Source organism: Coregonus lavaretus (assembly GCF_964263955.1).
Source record: "Coregonus lavaretus genome assembly, chromosome: 39".
Lineage (NCBI taxonomy): Eukaryota > Metazoa > Chordata > Actinopteri > Salmoniformes > Salmonidae > Coregonus > Coregonus lavaretus.
In genome coordinates, this window is record NC_140026.1 from 26590050 (window position 1) to 26606930 (window position 16881).

Here is a 16881-nt window from a genome sequence, read left to right on the forward strand (position 1 = left end):
AAGCATGGTCGTGACAGCATCATGCTGTGGGGATGTTTTTCAGCGGCAGGGACTGGGAGACTAGTCAGGATCAAGGGAAAAGATGAATGGAGCAAAGTCAGAGAGAGCCTTGATGATAACTTGCTCCAGAGCACTCAGGACCTCAGTTTGTGGTGAAGGTTCACCTTCCAACAGGACAACGAACCTAAGCACACAGCCAAGACAACGCAGGAGGGGCTTTGAGTGGCCCAGCCAGAGCTTGAACCCGATCGAACATCTCTGGAGAGACCTGAAAATAGCTGTGCAGTGACCGTCCCCATTCAACCTGACAGAGCTTGAGAGGATCTGCAGAGAAGAATGGGAGAAACTCCCCAAATACAGGTGTGCCAAGCTTGTAGCATCATACCCAAGAATAAATGTGATATTTCCTTCTTTCATTATTTTTTTTTTAGCAAACATAAAAAAATAAAAAAATAAAATGTTTTTGCTTTGTCATTATGGGGTATTGTTTGTAGATTAATGAGGGGGAAAAAAAAACAATTTAATCCATTTTAGAATAAGACTGTATTGTAACAAATTGTGGAAAAAGTCAAGGGGTCTGAATACTTTCCGAATGAACTGTATATACATATACACACTCCGGACTCCTTATATTTATATATTTCTTAATTCCATTATTTTACTTTAGATTTGTGTGTATTGTTGTGAATTGTTAGATATTACTGCACTGTTGGAGCTAGGAACACAAGCCAGGACCGAGTTTGGGAAACCTTAATCTAATGTTACATCAATACACCCTGTTGTTCTCTCTCTCCGCCTCATTCTCTCCCTCCCTCCCTCCCTCCCTCCCTCCCTCCCTCCCTCGGTTTCTCATTGTGATTACCTGTGGGGAACAACAAGGCAACCACAGGTGCTTTCACCTGCTCTGTGTGTTAAGGGCGAGAAGGGTCGAAGGAGGGAAGGAGAGGGACGGAGGCTTATTTCAACGCGACACCCGATCCGTTCCGTCCGCTGACCGGGCCCTCTGTCTCACTCATGATTATTTTATTCCTGGTATCCCAGCTGCCGGTAAAATGATAGGACACACACACACACACTGACACTGGGTGAGTGACGGTGTAGGGGCTAGTCACCGTTAAGCGGAGAGTAGATACAGGTGTCCGGTGATAATGCCTGTTTGACCTTTGATCAACCCCTGATTCTGGAAAGGTGAAATGCTTTGTGGGTCTTTCAGAGTGTTTTCCTACAGCCTGACAAAGACTTCCTTTGTTAGCCATTTCTATTCAACGTAGCTAGTTCTTTTTTTGTTGCTCAGCCTACTGATGTTTTTTTGCTCAGTCCACATATTTAACTCCAGGGCCAGTTCTGAGTAGGGTTAGGAGAGAACAAATCAGGGCAAATTTAATATACAAGGCCGTTTTTTAAGCTCTTCTTTTTTCATAATTTTTCTCAACATTTTGCTGGAGGGACACAGCAGTGATAATTGTGTTTTTCACCACCCTTTAAGAAGTGCCAACGCTACCGCGTCTAAGTGGTGCGACAGACATTAACCAACACCATCATCACATTATCTCCCCAAAATGGACGCCCAGTCTCCTACTCAGTAATTAGATCTAATAGGACTAGAGCTGAAACTGAGACAATGCGATAAACACTGAGATATGTTGGGTCTTGTTTTTCCTGGATTCTTCATTGGAATGGAGAAGGAGTAGGAGGTGGTTGCTAAGTGCACTCGAAGAAGTCCCTTGAAGGATTGGTCTATTTTACATGGAGGATTAGGGTGGGTATCTCATTCATCCGACAGCGATGTGGGGCCCTGATAGCGTCTCAGCCCTTTGATGCCTTCTCCATCTGCCCATCTTTGGAGACACTCATCTCACCAGGCACAAACAGATACAACGATTCAGCAGTTTAAACAGAGATAGCGCTGATTATCGGGTGTGTGTCGCTTTTGTTAGAAATTAAGCGATTTGTACATAGACAAACGCACACACATATACGCTCATGCACACACGCACACACAAACAAACACGCGCACAAACAAAAAAAGTGTATTGAAACTCTACCTAGTTAAATCCTATGTAAATGTCTACCTTGTGCTAAACGTCCATCTTTAATTTGGGGAAACGGGAGAGGAAACATTCCCTGTCAGTTAAAAGAAGTCAACTTTCTGCTTCACTCCCAAATGATAATTAAATAAAAATAAAAATGTACTTTGCCTGGGGGCCCCAAAGACACATGGGGATTGTCTGGACAGAGGCCAAACATACATCAATTTCAATATTAATTTGGTTAGCACCTCACCAATTGCAGCCTCTGCATCAGTTTAATCTTTCGCTGCATATCTTCATTATCTGAAGTGTGCTTTCATCATAATTCCATTTTCATCAATCAAACTTCACTGGCTATGACCTTGTTTGATCTTAATAGAGATAGCTGCAACGGTAAGCACAGAGGGAGGGAGAGAGGATGTCATGCTGTAGAGAGAGAGGGAGAGGGAGAGGGAGTCTAAAGGTAATCGAGATAAGGAGTGATACATGTGTTTAGTGATGATGGATGAGGAACGAAGACACAGTGCATGACAGAGAGAACACACTAGACTCTGCTTGCTTTGCACACACCCTGTACGCAGTTGAGCCGTCTTGTGTGTGTCTTTTTTGAAATCAGTAGGCCCATCACTCTCTCAGCGCCCCTCAGTGTAATGACCAACACAGTGTGGGGCGCAGGCTTTACTAATCTTCCTTCCCTCCCTCCTCCCTCCATCTCTCCATCGCCCTGGGCCTCCTGCTCTCTGTCTGTCTGTGTTTATTTGCTCAAACATTAGTGGTTAATTACTCATTTGTAATAATTGTTTTCTAATCGCTTGTATCATAATCGTCTCTGTCAGAAGCGGGAGGATAGGATATTACGTCGTTGAGGAGGAGGACATGGAATGTGATTTGTAAGGACGTTTAGTGGTGGTGGTTTATGAGGATTCTCTGGTGATATAGCCCCTAGCTAGTCTCACAGCATTGTGGCAGTGTGAGTGTGGATGGTGCATTACACTAAATTAAACTGGTCCTTGGGTATTGACGTTGATTTTAATGAAGATAAAGACACACTCCCCCTAGTCGTTTGATCCTCTGTGAAATGGGCAAGAGAATCAAAACTGTATGGAATGAGAAATTATGTCTACAGTATCCACAAAGACACCCACACAGACACACACGTAAGTAAGCATGCAAACATGCACACAAACACACACACTCTCACACACACACACACACACACACACATGTTATGTTCTTCTATCCTCATGGGGACCTACAATTAATTTCCATTCAAAATCCTATTTTCCCTAAACCTATCCCTAACCCATACCATAATCCTAACCCTAACCCGTAATCACTAACCCCTTACCCTAACCCTAATTCTAAACCTAACCCTAATTGTAACCCTAAACCTAACCCCTAAGCTTAAAATAGCCTTTGTCCTCATGGGGATGTGGGAAATGTCCCCATGAGGAAGAATTGTCCTAGTTTTGGGGATAGCAGGTCCCCATAAGGATAGAAGAACCAACCCACACACACACACACCTTCTTACATTTATGATCCATGCCTGCATCAATACTCAATAAGAATTGAATCTGGATATCCTCTATCTCTTTCTCTCTTTCTCTCTCTCTCTCTCTTTCACTCTTTTACTCTCTCTATCTTTATATGTATCTATCTGTCTGTCTGTCTGTCTGTCTGTCTGTCTGTCTGTCTGTCTGTATGTCTGTCTGTCTGTCTGTCTGTCTGTCTGTCTGTCTGTCTGTCAGTCAGTCAGTCAGTCAGTCAGTCTCTCTGCCTTCTCTCCGTCTCCATCTCTTTCTGTCTCAGTCTATCACTGGATCTGTTTGTGCATGCCTTTATCCCCATCATCTCTCTCTCTCTCTCTCTCTCTCTCTCTCTCTCTCTCTCTCTCTCTCTCTCTCTCTCTCTCTCTCTCTCTCTCTCTCTCTCTCTCTCTCTCTCTCTCTCTTTCTCTCTCTCTCTCTCTCTCTCTCTCTCTCTCTCTCTCTCTCTCTCTCTCTCTCTCTCTCTCTCTCTCTCTCTCTCTCTCTCTCTCTCTCTCTCTCTCTCTCTTTCATGGTCTGGTCTGTTCTTGGATCAGTGAAACGGGAACATAGAGGACACATCTGTGTACTGGTCTCAGAGCACTTTGACATAGACAGCAAAGTCAGAAGGGGGCAATATTTTGTCTACCTGTCTTGTGACACAGAATCCCATAGTCCATGTGTTTGGTTGTTTGGCGTTTACAATTGAGCTGCCATATTTACTGCTATGAATGCTCATCTTGACCCTTGGTGTTGTCTTCGCCATGATTTCTGCTGACGCCTAGTCTCGTGTCACAACACACTAATGTTACCACGAGGATGAGGCCTGTCATACACTAATAGTAGTTGGTCAATTGTCAGCCGCATTGTTTGCAACCGTGATGATGTTCCTAATGTACACACACACACACACACACACACACACACACACACACACACACACACACACACACACACACACACACACACACACACACACACACAAACACACACACACGTTTGTTTTACTACCCTTGTGGGGACCAAACAATTGATTCCTATTCAAAATCCTATTTTCCCTAACCCCTAACCTTAAACCTAACCCTTAACCTAACCTAACCTTAACCCTAACCTTAATCCCAAACCCCTAACCCTAAACCTAACCTTAACTCCTAAGCCAACCCCTAACCCTAACCATAATGGTAACCCTAAATCTAACCCATAACCCTAAAATAGCCTTTTTCCTTGTGGGGACCGGCGAAATGTCGGCACTTGTTGGAACGTTCCTTGTTTTACTATCCTTGTGAGAACATCTGGTCCCCACAAGGATAGTAAAACCAAACACAACACCTAAGCAGGACACTGAGACTGACATATGTGACATGTTACATGACAGAGGCACGCATGCATGCACCGTAGTACATAAATGCGGATAGACAAAAACACACACATGTGGACATACTCATATATGGGGTTGCACACATACATTTCAAGTAATGGGTCACTCAACAGTCTACTACAAACAAGGACTAATGTCAAATGTTGATAATGTGAGCATTGGGATTGGTAGCCAGACTCTATGTAAGTTGAACCATGGTTATGTCAGGGTTGAGGTGATGGTGTGTCTGGTCCTTGCCAGTACTTGTCTAAGCTTTGGCACCTTTTCACATTGAATACAATATAGAGACACACAAGAGCACCATATCCATTCATATTAGATAACTGGTAAATATATAATTGATTTGACAAGACATCGATAGTGTTTGAGTTTGAATGAAATACCCTGGTCCCCCCTTGTGCGAGAACAATAGACCTTCATGCATTATGAAAAACATACTTATCCCTCTAAATCCTAGTGTGTCCATGTACCTCCATTTATCACCCATCCCTATCAATCATCTCACTCAACGTTGAATTTTCAATACATGACTCATACGTACAGAGCAATATAGTAGAGATGCATAAATACTGTATGTATTTGTTAGCGATACTAGCTATCTTAATCCACTGCCACTCAAATGTGAAATGCCTCCTACTCCCTCTGAAGACAGTTTTATTTTCCCCATTCAGCTCAGGTCAGAGTTTGGATAATCTTTTGAAGGCATAAAAGGCGTCCCCTCAGAATAGTATCTCTGTTACAGCAGTGGCCTAATCCCCACTTGAAGAGCAATTAAAAGTTTAGCCACAGACTTTAAGAAAGTAACCATGTGTGATCTTTCCTTTTTTCTCTCTATCTCTTTGATACTGTGACTCTGTGGTCTCTGTCTGTCTCTTTTTTTCCTCTCTCTCTCTCTCCTCTCTCTCTCTCTCCTCTCTCTCTCCTCTCTCTCTCTCTCTCTCTCTCTCTCTCTCTCTCTCTCTCTCTCTCTCTCCTCTCCTCTCTCTCCTCTCATCCTCTCCTCTCTCTCTCTCTACTCTCTCTCTCTCTCTCTTCTCTCGTCTCTCCGGCTGAAGGCATGGGGATGAATGCTAATAGACAGCGGCTAGCTGTGGCTCTCCTCCAAAGACAGGAGGCCTCAAACACACTGCGACCAAACAACAAGAGAATAGGGGGGAATAAAATAAGGAATAAATAGAGTTTGGAGATGGGAACAGCTCTCTCTCTCTCTCTCTCTCTCTCTCTCTCTCTCTCTCTCTCTCTCTCTCTCTCTCTCTCTCTCTCTCTCTCTCTCTCTCTCTCTCTCTCTCTCTCTCTCTCTCTCTCTCTCTCTATCTCTTTGGCTGTCTCTGCCTCCCTCTCTCTCTTACTCATTCTCTCCCTCCCTATAGTGACTCCCAAGGCACAAGGCTGATTGACTGAGGATTTCTCAGCAAAGCAAATCCCCATGGGGAACACTGTTGGTTGGCGACAACATAGACCCCCTGTCCCCCCTCTCCCCTGTCCTACCGTAGTCTCTGGCACCAGGGGGTAAAACAGATTACCCAGATTATATATTTAACCAGCTAAACAAGGTGATAAATGGTCAATAAAGATCCCAAGGGAGCCACACTAGTAGAATTAATAAAATAGTTAAAGGGCATTTGATCGATCACATGCTAATAGATCATAAAACAACCACATGATTAAAACGGAATGGGTTAGTCGAAGAGAAAAAATAACTAGCATCATTAAGTTGATTATTTTGATTTAGAGACAGACTGTCCTTTGTAAGTCATAACCTCTGCGAGTATTGGAAAGTTCATTCTAAAGTTTTGTTTTATAAACGTTGGTACACCTGTGGCCTTTCAAAGAGCGAATCAGAGCCACCTGCCAAATATGGGAATGAAAGGCTAGCTTTCAACTGCGTTACCCAACATGAGCCACAATGCGAGATCACAGAGATACTGGACACTCTGGACAGGTGAGAGAATCTATGGCTGAAAATACTTATGCATCAATGTTTCTGAAAGCCTCTCTGTCTCTGAACACTTTTTAAATCCACTGAAGTGAAACAGAAAACACTTTTATGCATTTATTTTAACTCGGAGGCCAAAGTCTGGAACAAGACACCGGTCTGGTTTTTGAACATACAGTGGGGAGAACAAGTATTTGATACACTGCTAATTTTGCAGGTTTTCCTATTTACAATGCATGTAGAGGTCTGTAATTTGTATCATAGGTACACTTCAACTGTGAGAGACGAAATCTAAAACAAAAATCCAGAAAATCACATTGTATGATTTTTAAGTAATTAATTTGCATTTTATTGCATGACATAAGTATTTGATACATCAGAAAAGCAGAACTTAATATTTGGTACAGAAACCTTTGTTTGCAATTACAGAGATCATACGTTTCCTGTAGGTTTTGACCAGGTTTGCACACACTGCAGCAGGGATTTTGGCCCACTCCTCCATACAGACCTTCTCCAGATCCTTCAGGTTTCGGGGCTGTCGCTGGGCAATACGGACTTTCAGCTCCCTCCAAAGATTTTCTATTTGGTTCAGGTCTGGACACTGGCTAGGCCACTCCAGGACCTTGAGATGCTTCTTACAGAGCCACTCCTTAGTTGCCCTGGCTGTGTGTTTTGGGTCGTTGTCATGCTGGAAGACCCAGTGACGACCCATCTTCAATGTTCTTACTGAGGGAAGGAGGTTGTTGGCCAAGATCTCGCGATACATGGCCCCATCCATCCTCCCCTCAATACGGTGCAGTCGTCCTGTCCCCTTTGCAGAAAAGCATCCCCAAAGAATGATGTTTCCACCTCCATGCTTCACAGTTGGGATGGTGTTCTTGGGGTTGTACTCATCCTTCTTCTTCCTCCAAACACGGCGAGTGGAGTTTAGACCAAAAAGCTATATTTTTGTCTCATCAGACCACATGACCTTCTCCCATTCCTCCTCTGGATCCTCCAGATGGTCATTGGCAAACTTCAGACGGGCCTGGACATGCGCTGGCTTGAGCAGGGGGACCTTGCGTGCACTGCAGGATTTTAATCCATGACGGCGTAGTGTGTTACTAATGGTTTTCTTTGAGACTGTGGTCCCAGCTCTCTTCAGGTCATTGACCAGGTCCTGCCGTGTAGTTCTGGGCTGATCCCTCACCTTCCTCATGATCATTGATGCCCCATGAGGTGAGAACTTGCATGGAGCCCCAGACAGAGGGTGATTGACCGTCATCTTGAACTTCTTCCATTTTCTAATAATTGTGCCAACAGTTGTTGCCTTCTCACCAAGCTGCTTGCCTATTGTCCTGTAGCCCATCCCAGCCTTGTGCAGGTCTACAATTTCATCCCTGATGTCCTTACACAGCTCTCTGGTCTTGGCCATTGTGGAGAGGTTGGAGTCTGTTTGATTGAGTGTGTGGACAGGTGTCTTTTATACAGGTAACGAGTTCAAACAGGTGCAGTTAATACAGGTAATGAGTGGAGAACAGGAGGGCTTCTTAAAGAAAAACGAACATGTCTGTGAAAGCCAGAATTCTTACTGGTTGGTAGGGGATCAAATACTTATGTCATGCAATAAAATGCAAATTAATTACTTAAAAATCATACAATGTGATTTTCTGGATTTTTGTTTTAGATTCCGTCTCTCACAGTGTACCTATGATAAAAGTTACTGACCTCTACATGCTTTGTAAGTAGGAAAACCTGCAAAATCGGCAGTGTATCTAAAACTTATCCCCAATGTATATAGGAACCTCTTTTATCTTGGCTTGTCTTTTCTCTTTCTCTTTTTGTTTGCGTGTTGTTTGGAAATGTTTGCCCAGCTTTTTCTATTGGTGTTTTCTTGGAACGAAGCAGACCTGGGGTGGATAGAATATGTATGCAACAGGAAGAAGGGAAGAAGAAAGAGGGGATGTAGAAGAGTGGAGGTAAAGAGGAGAAACTAAGTTTGACGGGGTCAACGCTATCATTCATTGGGAACAAGATACGTGAGACTCCCCAGGCGGCTAGGATAACGAGACAGCACCTCCTACCCCTCTAACCACACCCCAACCTGCCCTAACCTCAGAGTTCCTTTATTCCCTTGCTTCCATCCCACCCAAAGCTGGCCTCTACCCTTCTACCCTACTCTCCGCAGGGCTCCTTCAAAGCAGGTGAAGAGTAAACCGTGTTGAGGTATCTGTATCCATCCCTCGAGGCTCACTGAGGCTTGAGATGAGTTGAACTCAGATTGCTTCCTGGGTTAGCCAGGAGGCTAGTAATTAAGTTATGTAACAGAATAGCATCCAAACAGGACCTGACCCCTGCTCATCAAGTCACAAGTGATCTACACTCAGGCATGCACCCGTAGTGCATCGGTTTCATATAACAAAAGTAGACAATGTGATGATTGTGACTTTGTATTTCTTTACTTTGTCTAGATACAATTTTTCACTCAACATTAGCTGTGTTGCTACTACAGTACAGGTTGCCGTGTTGCTACCACAGCTAACTTTCCATGCGAGCCCAGTGTTTGGTGTAGTGTGTAGTGGGGTTAGGCTAGCACTTACTGTGTAAGTCTCAGGTGGCTGTGTATGGGGGGTCACTTGCAGGTTACCCATTAAAAATGAAACATGGCGACTTAATTACCGACTGTCACTTCTGGTAATCATGACCACGCTAATGAGTCACTCACTCATCTTCTCTCTATCCCTCTTTTTATCTCACTCACCCTCCATGTCTCTCTTTTTTCACTCCAAAAAAAAATCCCTGCATCACTTTTTGTCCATACTTCTTCCTCTATATCCTTCTCTTTCTTCCTCTTCCGCTCTCTCACTTTCTTTCTCTCCAACCATCTCCCTCTCTTCCTCTCCTCACCGCTTGGCTGCAATAACACTATGGGGCCCCATAGTTTATGTTTACTCCCCTCAGCCCGAGTCAGGCCCAGCCTCTATTACCAGCTGCGGTTCACGGCTAGCGGGTCACCGCCATCCGCCATGGGCACATTCAGCTGAAATTACAAACAGCATGTTTTCAACCCCCCCTCTATCCCTCCCTCTATCCATCCATCCTCCCTCCTTTCCCCCACTCCCCCCTTTGTTGGTCCACAAGCCCCAGAGAAGCCTAATTGTGAATTCAGTCATGTGGAGCTAGAAGTTGGATCATGACAGTCTTATTCAAAGGATGACAGCGGGTATCTAAGATGCAGAATGGTAATGTAGTGTTAACATGGAAGGAGGGAGAAGGAAACATTGTGCATTTCATGTGTATCGCATGTGCCTTATCGACTTGAACAAGCATGGCATGTGGGAGGCAGAAAGATTTGGAGGTTCATCATAGCAGTATAACAACAGTTGTACAAGGTAACACACACACACACACACACACAGACAGACAGACAGACAGACAGACAGACAGACAGACAGACAGACAGACAGACAGACAGACAGACAGACAGACAGACAGACAGACAGACAGACAGACAGACAGACAGACAGACAGACAGACAGACAGACAGACAGACAGACAGACAGACAGACAGACAGACAGACAGACAGACAGACAGACAGACCGACCGACCGACCGACCGACCGACCGACAGACAGACAGACAGGCAGGGTTAAGCGAGCAGTGTGTCAAGAAGCAGTGCTGCTTGGAAGGGTCATGTTTCGGAGGACGCATGGCTCTTGACCTTCGCCTCTCCCGAGTCCGTAGGGGACTTGCAGCGATGGGACAAGACTGTAACTACCAATTGGGGAGAAAAAGGGGTGAAAGTAACAAATATATATATTTATATATATATATTTTTTTTTTTTACATTACGAAATAATGATTAGTTCCTATTGATTGGTGTTGGTGGTACTACTAAGAATAAAGAACAGAAACATATTCACGTCTAGACAATGTGCTATTCATTCATTCCATGTTCGGCTGAGATAAAAGCATAGATCAACTCAAGCACAAATCAACCATTCCAGACAACCATTCAGCTCTTTCAGTTAGGGATTTAGGGATGAAATTGAAATCAAATCGGAGGAGGTCACACGTTATAGACGTGAACTGCACAACAAAACATATTTCTTATTGGCTCCAGGCCCCAGGAAGGCACGTACCAGTAGGCTGACATATGTTTTGACTTTAGTCTTAGGAACTAGCTTGGGAGCCTGAGCCGGGCCACCACAGCCCCCACAGTCTGACCACAGTATCACCCTGTGGCTCAATCGTTTAGTTTAGTGTGTTCATTTGGCTTGAATGACTGAGGCATTCAATCACCCGTGGCTGTCATGGCCAGCTTTCAATCACTCGTACAGGCAGAGAGGCAGTCAGAGACCCCGTAGCGCTAGCCGGGGCCAGCGTCTGGAAGAGATAAAAAAGCTAACGCTAACTAGAAATGAAAGCCATGCATTCGAAGCTCAACTCCCCTCAAGCAAGCCTTACACAGCATGGGGTGCAGTATGTGTGTGTAAGGCGAGTGTGTTTGTGTGTGTAAGTGTGTGTGCGAGTGTGTGTATGTGTGTGTGTGTCCGTTCGTCCATCCATATCAGTGTGTGTGTGTGTGTGTGAGCATGTGTGTGTGTGTTTATGGGAATACAATGTGTGTGAGGCATGGCCCGGTCATCGCTAAGCTAGGGGGGACGTGATCGTGATATAGGGGTCAGGGTGGAGTGAGAGGGAATGGGGTGTCACTCCACCGCTCCAGGTCGGGTTTAATGACAGCCAGCGCTCATTCAAAGTGGCCACCCGGCAGCGAGAGGTCTCGACCCGAGGGGGGAAGCCGTTTCCTCCGTCTCACCCGCTGTCTGTTTCTCTAACGCCACGGTGGTGTGATATATCTCTCGCATCACACAAACAGCACCCTGAAGTCAGAACGGAGGGAAGAAAGAAGGGATGGAGGGAAGGAGGGAGGAGAGCCCCAGGGGAATTCTGCTTGACACTGCTAGACAGATCCCTTTACGCCCTGGACCCTGGGAGGGAGCAAGGAAGAGAGGAAGATTGGTTGTGGCACTCAGGAACCAAACATGATTTCACATGGCGTGCCGGGATAAGTCCTTTTTCTTTTTCGTCATCTCAGGCGCTGCTGCCGCACAGTAGGAAGAAAAGTGGTTTGGAAATTCTATTTATTCATTTAGAGGAGAGAGAATGAATGGAAACGTTGGGTTCTTTTAAAATCTCACCAAACCCTCTGGCTATTGCAGTGTCTGTGTGTGTGTATGTGTGTATGTGTGTGTGTCTGTGTGTGCCTGTGTGTGCACTCCATTTTAGTCCAGAAATGGTTTTACATTTTATTTTCCTCTGCTTTCTTTGCCCAAGTGTTTCTCTCCCCCTTATATTACAATCACCTCTCTGACAGTTAATTTAGCAACAATCGCTTCATTTAAATCCTTAGAGTATAGCACTCCAGTCATCTAATCCCTCTATAAGGTTTACTTCATTCGTTTGCAGTTTAAACCACCATTACATTCAAGTATTGGGACTTTAAATTGCTGTCATGCACGAACCAACGCTGTTCCTTTAGGAACGAGGCGAGGAGAGGTGGAATAGGTTTTGATATCTAAACATCATTTAGAGCATTATTGCAGTGAAAGAAATAGGACCCCATTCTGGGCCTTTAATTATGCAACAAATGTTTGACTATCCAAGTGAAATTCCTATGAATATTAATATAAATTAATTTGTTGAGTGTTGATTGTAATTACATGGAAACATGATTTACTGCCAAGATTGCTGCTGCATTAGCCAGGGAGAGAAAAACTGGGTAAATAAATCAATGAATGAAAATGTTAACATGCAGAGAGAGGGAGCACATATTCCCTAATGGTTTATGGGATTTTTTCAATATCAGAAGAAAAAACATCTCAAGTCTCCTCTCCTCGGCTGAGATTCAGAGGCGCTTGAAACAATAATTGTCTCTCGATTATATAATAAGAAAGGGGATGCCATTTATGTGGTGACCACCACCTGTACATAACGAAGAGTGTGTGTGTGTGTAAGACATTTTGAGTTGCCAGAATGTTTTTTGTCCACAGCGGTGACAAATTCCAGGGTTAGGAACCATGGTGCACATTAATGTTGCAATTGATAATAATGATCTGTGAAAACTGATATCAGTCTGTCAAGAGAGAGGAACAAGGAAAAGAGCAGTGATAGAAAAACATAAATTGGGGCCTGCCCTGTTTAATATTCTTGTGATGCCGTAAGAAATGAGGGAGGACAGGGGGAGAGGAGGGAGGTGAGGAGGGGAAGAGGGCCAAGTGGTGGTAAAGGAGATGCCCAGCTAGAGTGGAGCTGTGACTGTGTTTGTATCTTATTAATGAATCACATTAGCCAATTGTTATGCCATTCATTTTTGGTAATGACCAAACTAGCTGTTAATTTATTGCCTCCCTCTGTCGTTCTCTCTCTCATGACACACATATACACACGCACACACACACATGCGCACACAACCGAGACGAAAGAGAGGTACACCTGCTGTGCTGGACAGTGATTTCTCGTACACTCTGTCCTGCTGCCTCATCAGTTGTTCCTGCAGAGCTTTTCTTTGTTGATCCTGCCGTGAGGAGAGAAAGGCCTCAGCATTAATGACCTGTTCACTCACTGCTTAGTTCACAGACAGCGCTCGATAATGTGTCTGCTGCAACTACCACTGTCTTACTCAGCCTGATTCTATGTGTTAAATTCACATTTGTATGCATGTCCTTCATTACATGCCTTTGCTCTAGTGTTAGCTCACACCTCCCATAGGGAGGCTGTTTACTCACCTTGTCCTCTTTCAGTATGGGAAGTAAACAAAGTGAAAGAGACTACAGCGTCCTTCACTCCTCCTTAGCTGTATTTAACACATATATTCAGCTAACTAGCTGCCATACTCACTACCTGTGGGTTTTCAGATGCTCTCAGAGAAGTGAAAGCGTCCCTATATACTCCATACACAGGTCTTTTATGAGGCGTTTGGGCCTTGTCTTTCTTTATAAAAGGATGTTATTGAAAAGGCATACTATGCATTCCCCTGTGTTAGTCACACCTACCTGTTGTTTGTGTGTGGACAGGTTTTAGGCCTATGACTTGTAGCTTCGAGAGTGTCATAGCATTTGGCTACTATACCCTTTGCAAGCAAACTATTGGAGTTTGCAGCATTTTTTGCTTTGTACCAAACTGCTCTAGTCAGAGAAATTGGCATCCCTACCTGGACTTGCAGTGCACCAAGGTCTATCAACTCCCAAATATTGCCCCCTACCCCCTCTCCCCCTGTTGTATGGTATACAGTGCCTTCAGAAAGTATACACACCTCTTGACTTGTTCCACATTTAGTTGTGGTAAAGGCTGAATTAAAATGGATTAAATTGAGATTTTGTGTCACTGGCCTACACACAGTACCCCATAATGTGAAAGTGGACATTTTTACAAATTCATTAAAAATGAAAGCTGACGTGTCTTCAGTCAATAAGTATTCAACCTCTTTGTTATGGCAAGCCTAAAGAAGTTCAGGAGTAAAGGTTTGCTTAACAAGTCACACAATAAGTTGTGTGGACTAATAGTGTTGAACATGCCTTTTTAATGACTACCTCATCTCTGTACCCCACACATACAATGATATGTAAGGTTCCTCAGTCGAGCAGTGAATTTCAAACACAGATTCAACCACAAAGACCAGGGAGGTTTTCCAATGCCTCGCAAAGAAAATAAAAAAAGCAGACATTGAATATCGCTTTGAGCATGGTGAAGTTATGAATTACACTTTGGCTGTTGTATCAATACACCCAGTCACTACAAATATACAGGCGTCCTTCCTTACTCAGTTGCCGGAGAGGAAGGAAACCGCTCAGGGATTTCACCATGAGACCAATGGTGACTTTAAAACAGTTACAGAGTTTAATGGCTGTGATAGGAGAAAACTGAGGATGGATCAACAACATTGTAGTTACTTAAGTGATAATGCCAGAGAAGTGTTTGGAGGATATATTGGCACGGGTGTTGTTATGACCGAGACGAAGTCGAGGCCTGGCAAACCGTGCCAATATATCCTCCAAACACCGGTTTCGAGGATACCAACATGTTCAAATAATGATTTACATATTTTCATTAAAAACGATATTTTGATGAATTTATTCATACTATTTAATCTTTCCACAAGATATAGTCCCGACACATATCTAGTTTTGCTACCCAAGCCGGCTGGTTGTTCATTCTATCGGTTCGGTTGCCAGCGACGTGACCCAGTTGTTCAGTCTTTTTGTTCTGTATCTATGGACCTAACCCAGTCGTTCGTTCTAAATGTTCCATTGCCATACTGGCAGGCAATGTTCTTATCCCTTGCTTGCTAGCTAGCCAACTACGGCTAATTTACAGTCACGTCAAACAGTGCAGCCAGAATAACAGCAAGGGAGCTGCCTTTGCATTTGTTGTAGGTGTTTTCTAATTACATTTATTTGGATACATTCATAAAATGAGCTAATGAGGCTTTATTTCGCCTGTCATAGAAAATGTGCTCTCTCGTCAGGACACTGTTGTTCAGAGGAGCTAGCCAACAACGCATCTAACCCAATCACTTCAAACTGAAGCTGGAAAGACTGCAAACTAGCTGCACTTCATTTAATTTTACCTTTTTTCAATTGACATTTCTTTGTATATATCCATGAAAATGATGCCAGCTGATTCATGATTTCGATTGGCTGAGAAACCCTGCCTGCCTGTCTGTCTCGCCCCGACTCCCAACATGTTCATTACTATGGGACAGCTGGAGATCAAATTTGAATATTGAAACAATGTTGCAAATGTCAGAGAGCCAGACAGCAAAGTTTATACAAATCTCTGCTGTTGAAAACTAAATGTTAGTCTAAAATTTGAGATAATGTCTAGATATTTTTATAGTGAAGATCAAGTTTATAAATTGCCTGGCTGGGCTGATGAGACAGTGATTGCACAGTCAGATGGAACAGAGTAAATAAGCATTTTAACATCATATATTTAGCCGGTGGTAACTTGTGCAATAGACACCTGCTGGAATGCGGATTTAACCAATCAGCATTCAGGATTAGAATCATCTGTTGTATAATCCACAATACTAACTTAATTGACAGAGTGAAATGAAGGAAGCCTGTACATAATAAAAATATTCCAAAACATGCATCCTGTTTGAAACAAGGCGTTAAAGTAATACTGAAATAAATATGGCAAAGCAATTCACTTTTTGTCCTGAATACAAAGTGTTATGTTTGGGGCAATTCCAATACAACACATTACTGAGTACCGCATTACTGAGTTTTTAAACGTTGTTTCCACTGAACATGCCATACAAATAAAGGCATTTTAATTAATTAAATGAAGAGTGCCTTGGTCCTCCTTTATTTTTGATGACCAATTTACCCCTTTTACCAAAGAGCACCTTCTGTCTACCAAAATCTACTATTGTGTACATTTTTGTCATTTAGCAGACGGTCTTAAGCATACATTTTTCATACTGCCCCCCCCGTGGGAATCAAACCCACAACCCTGGCGTTGCAAGTGCCATGCTCTACCAACAGAGATACACGGGAGCGCTTCCCTTCCTTCTTTTTTTTTTAGCACTCTCCAGTTTTTCAGGATAAAAAAGAAACGGAATGGCGGATAGAGGGTAACCTGGTTCAGTCTGCTTTCCACCAGATTCACCTTTCAGCAGGACAATAACGTAAAACACAAGGCCAAATATATACTGGAGTTGCTTACCAAGACGACATTGAATGTTCCTGAGTGGCCTAGTTACAGTTTAGACTTAAATTGGCTTAAAAATATATGGCAAGACTTGAAAATTGCTGTCTAGCAATGATCATCAACCAATTTAGCAAATATTGTACTATCCAGGTGTGCAAATCTCTTAGTGACTTACCCAGAAAGACTATGTACAGCTGTAATCGCTGCCAAATGTGATTCTAACATGTATTGACTCAGGGGTGTGAATAATTATGTAAATTAGATATTTCTGTATTTCACGAAAAATTTGCAAAAATGTCTAAAAACATGTT

At 43.4% G+C, this 16881-nt stretch overlaps 1 pseudogene across 1 annotated transcript in view; it reads left to right on the top strand.

Annotated features, from left to right (window-relative positions):
• LOC311113063 (protocadherin-7-like) overlaps positions 1-16881 on the top strand; it is a 202011-nt pseudogene that overhangs the window by 84089 nt on the left and 101041 nt on the right. The gene's annotated exons all lie outside the window — the stretch shown is intronic.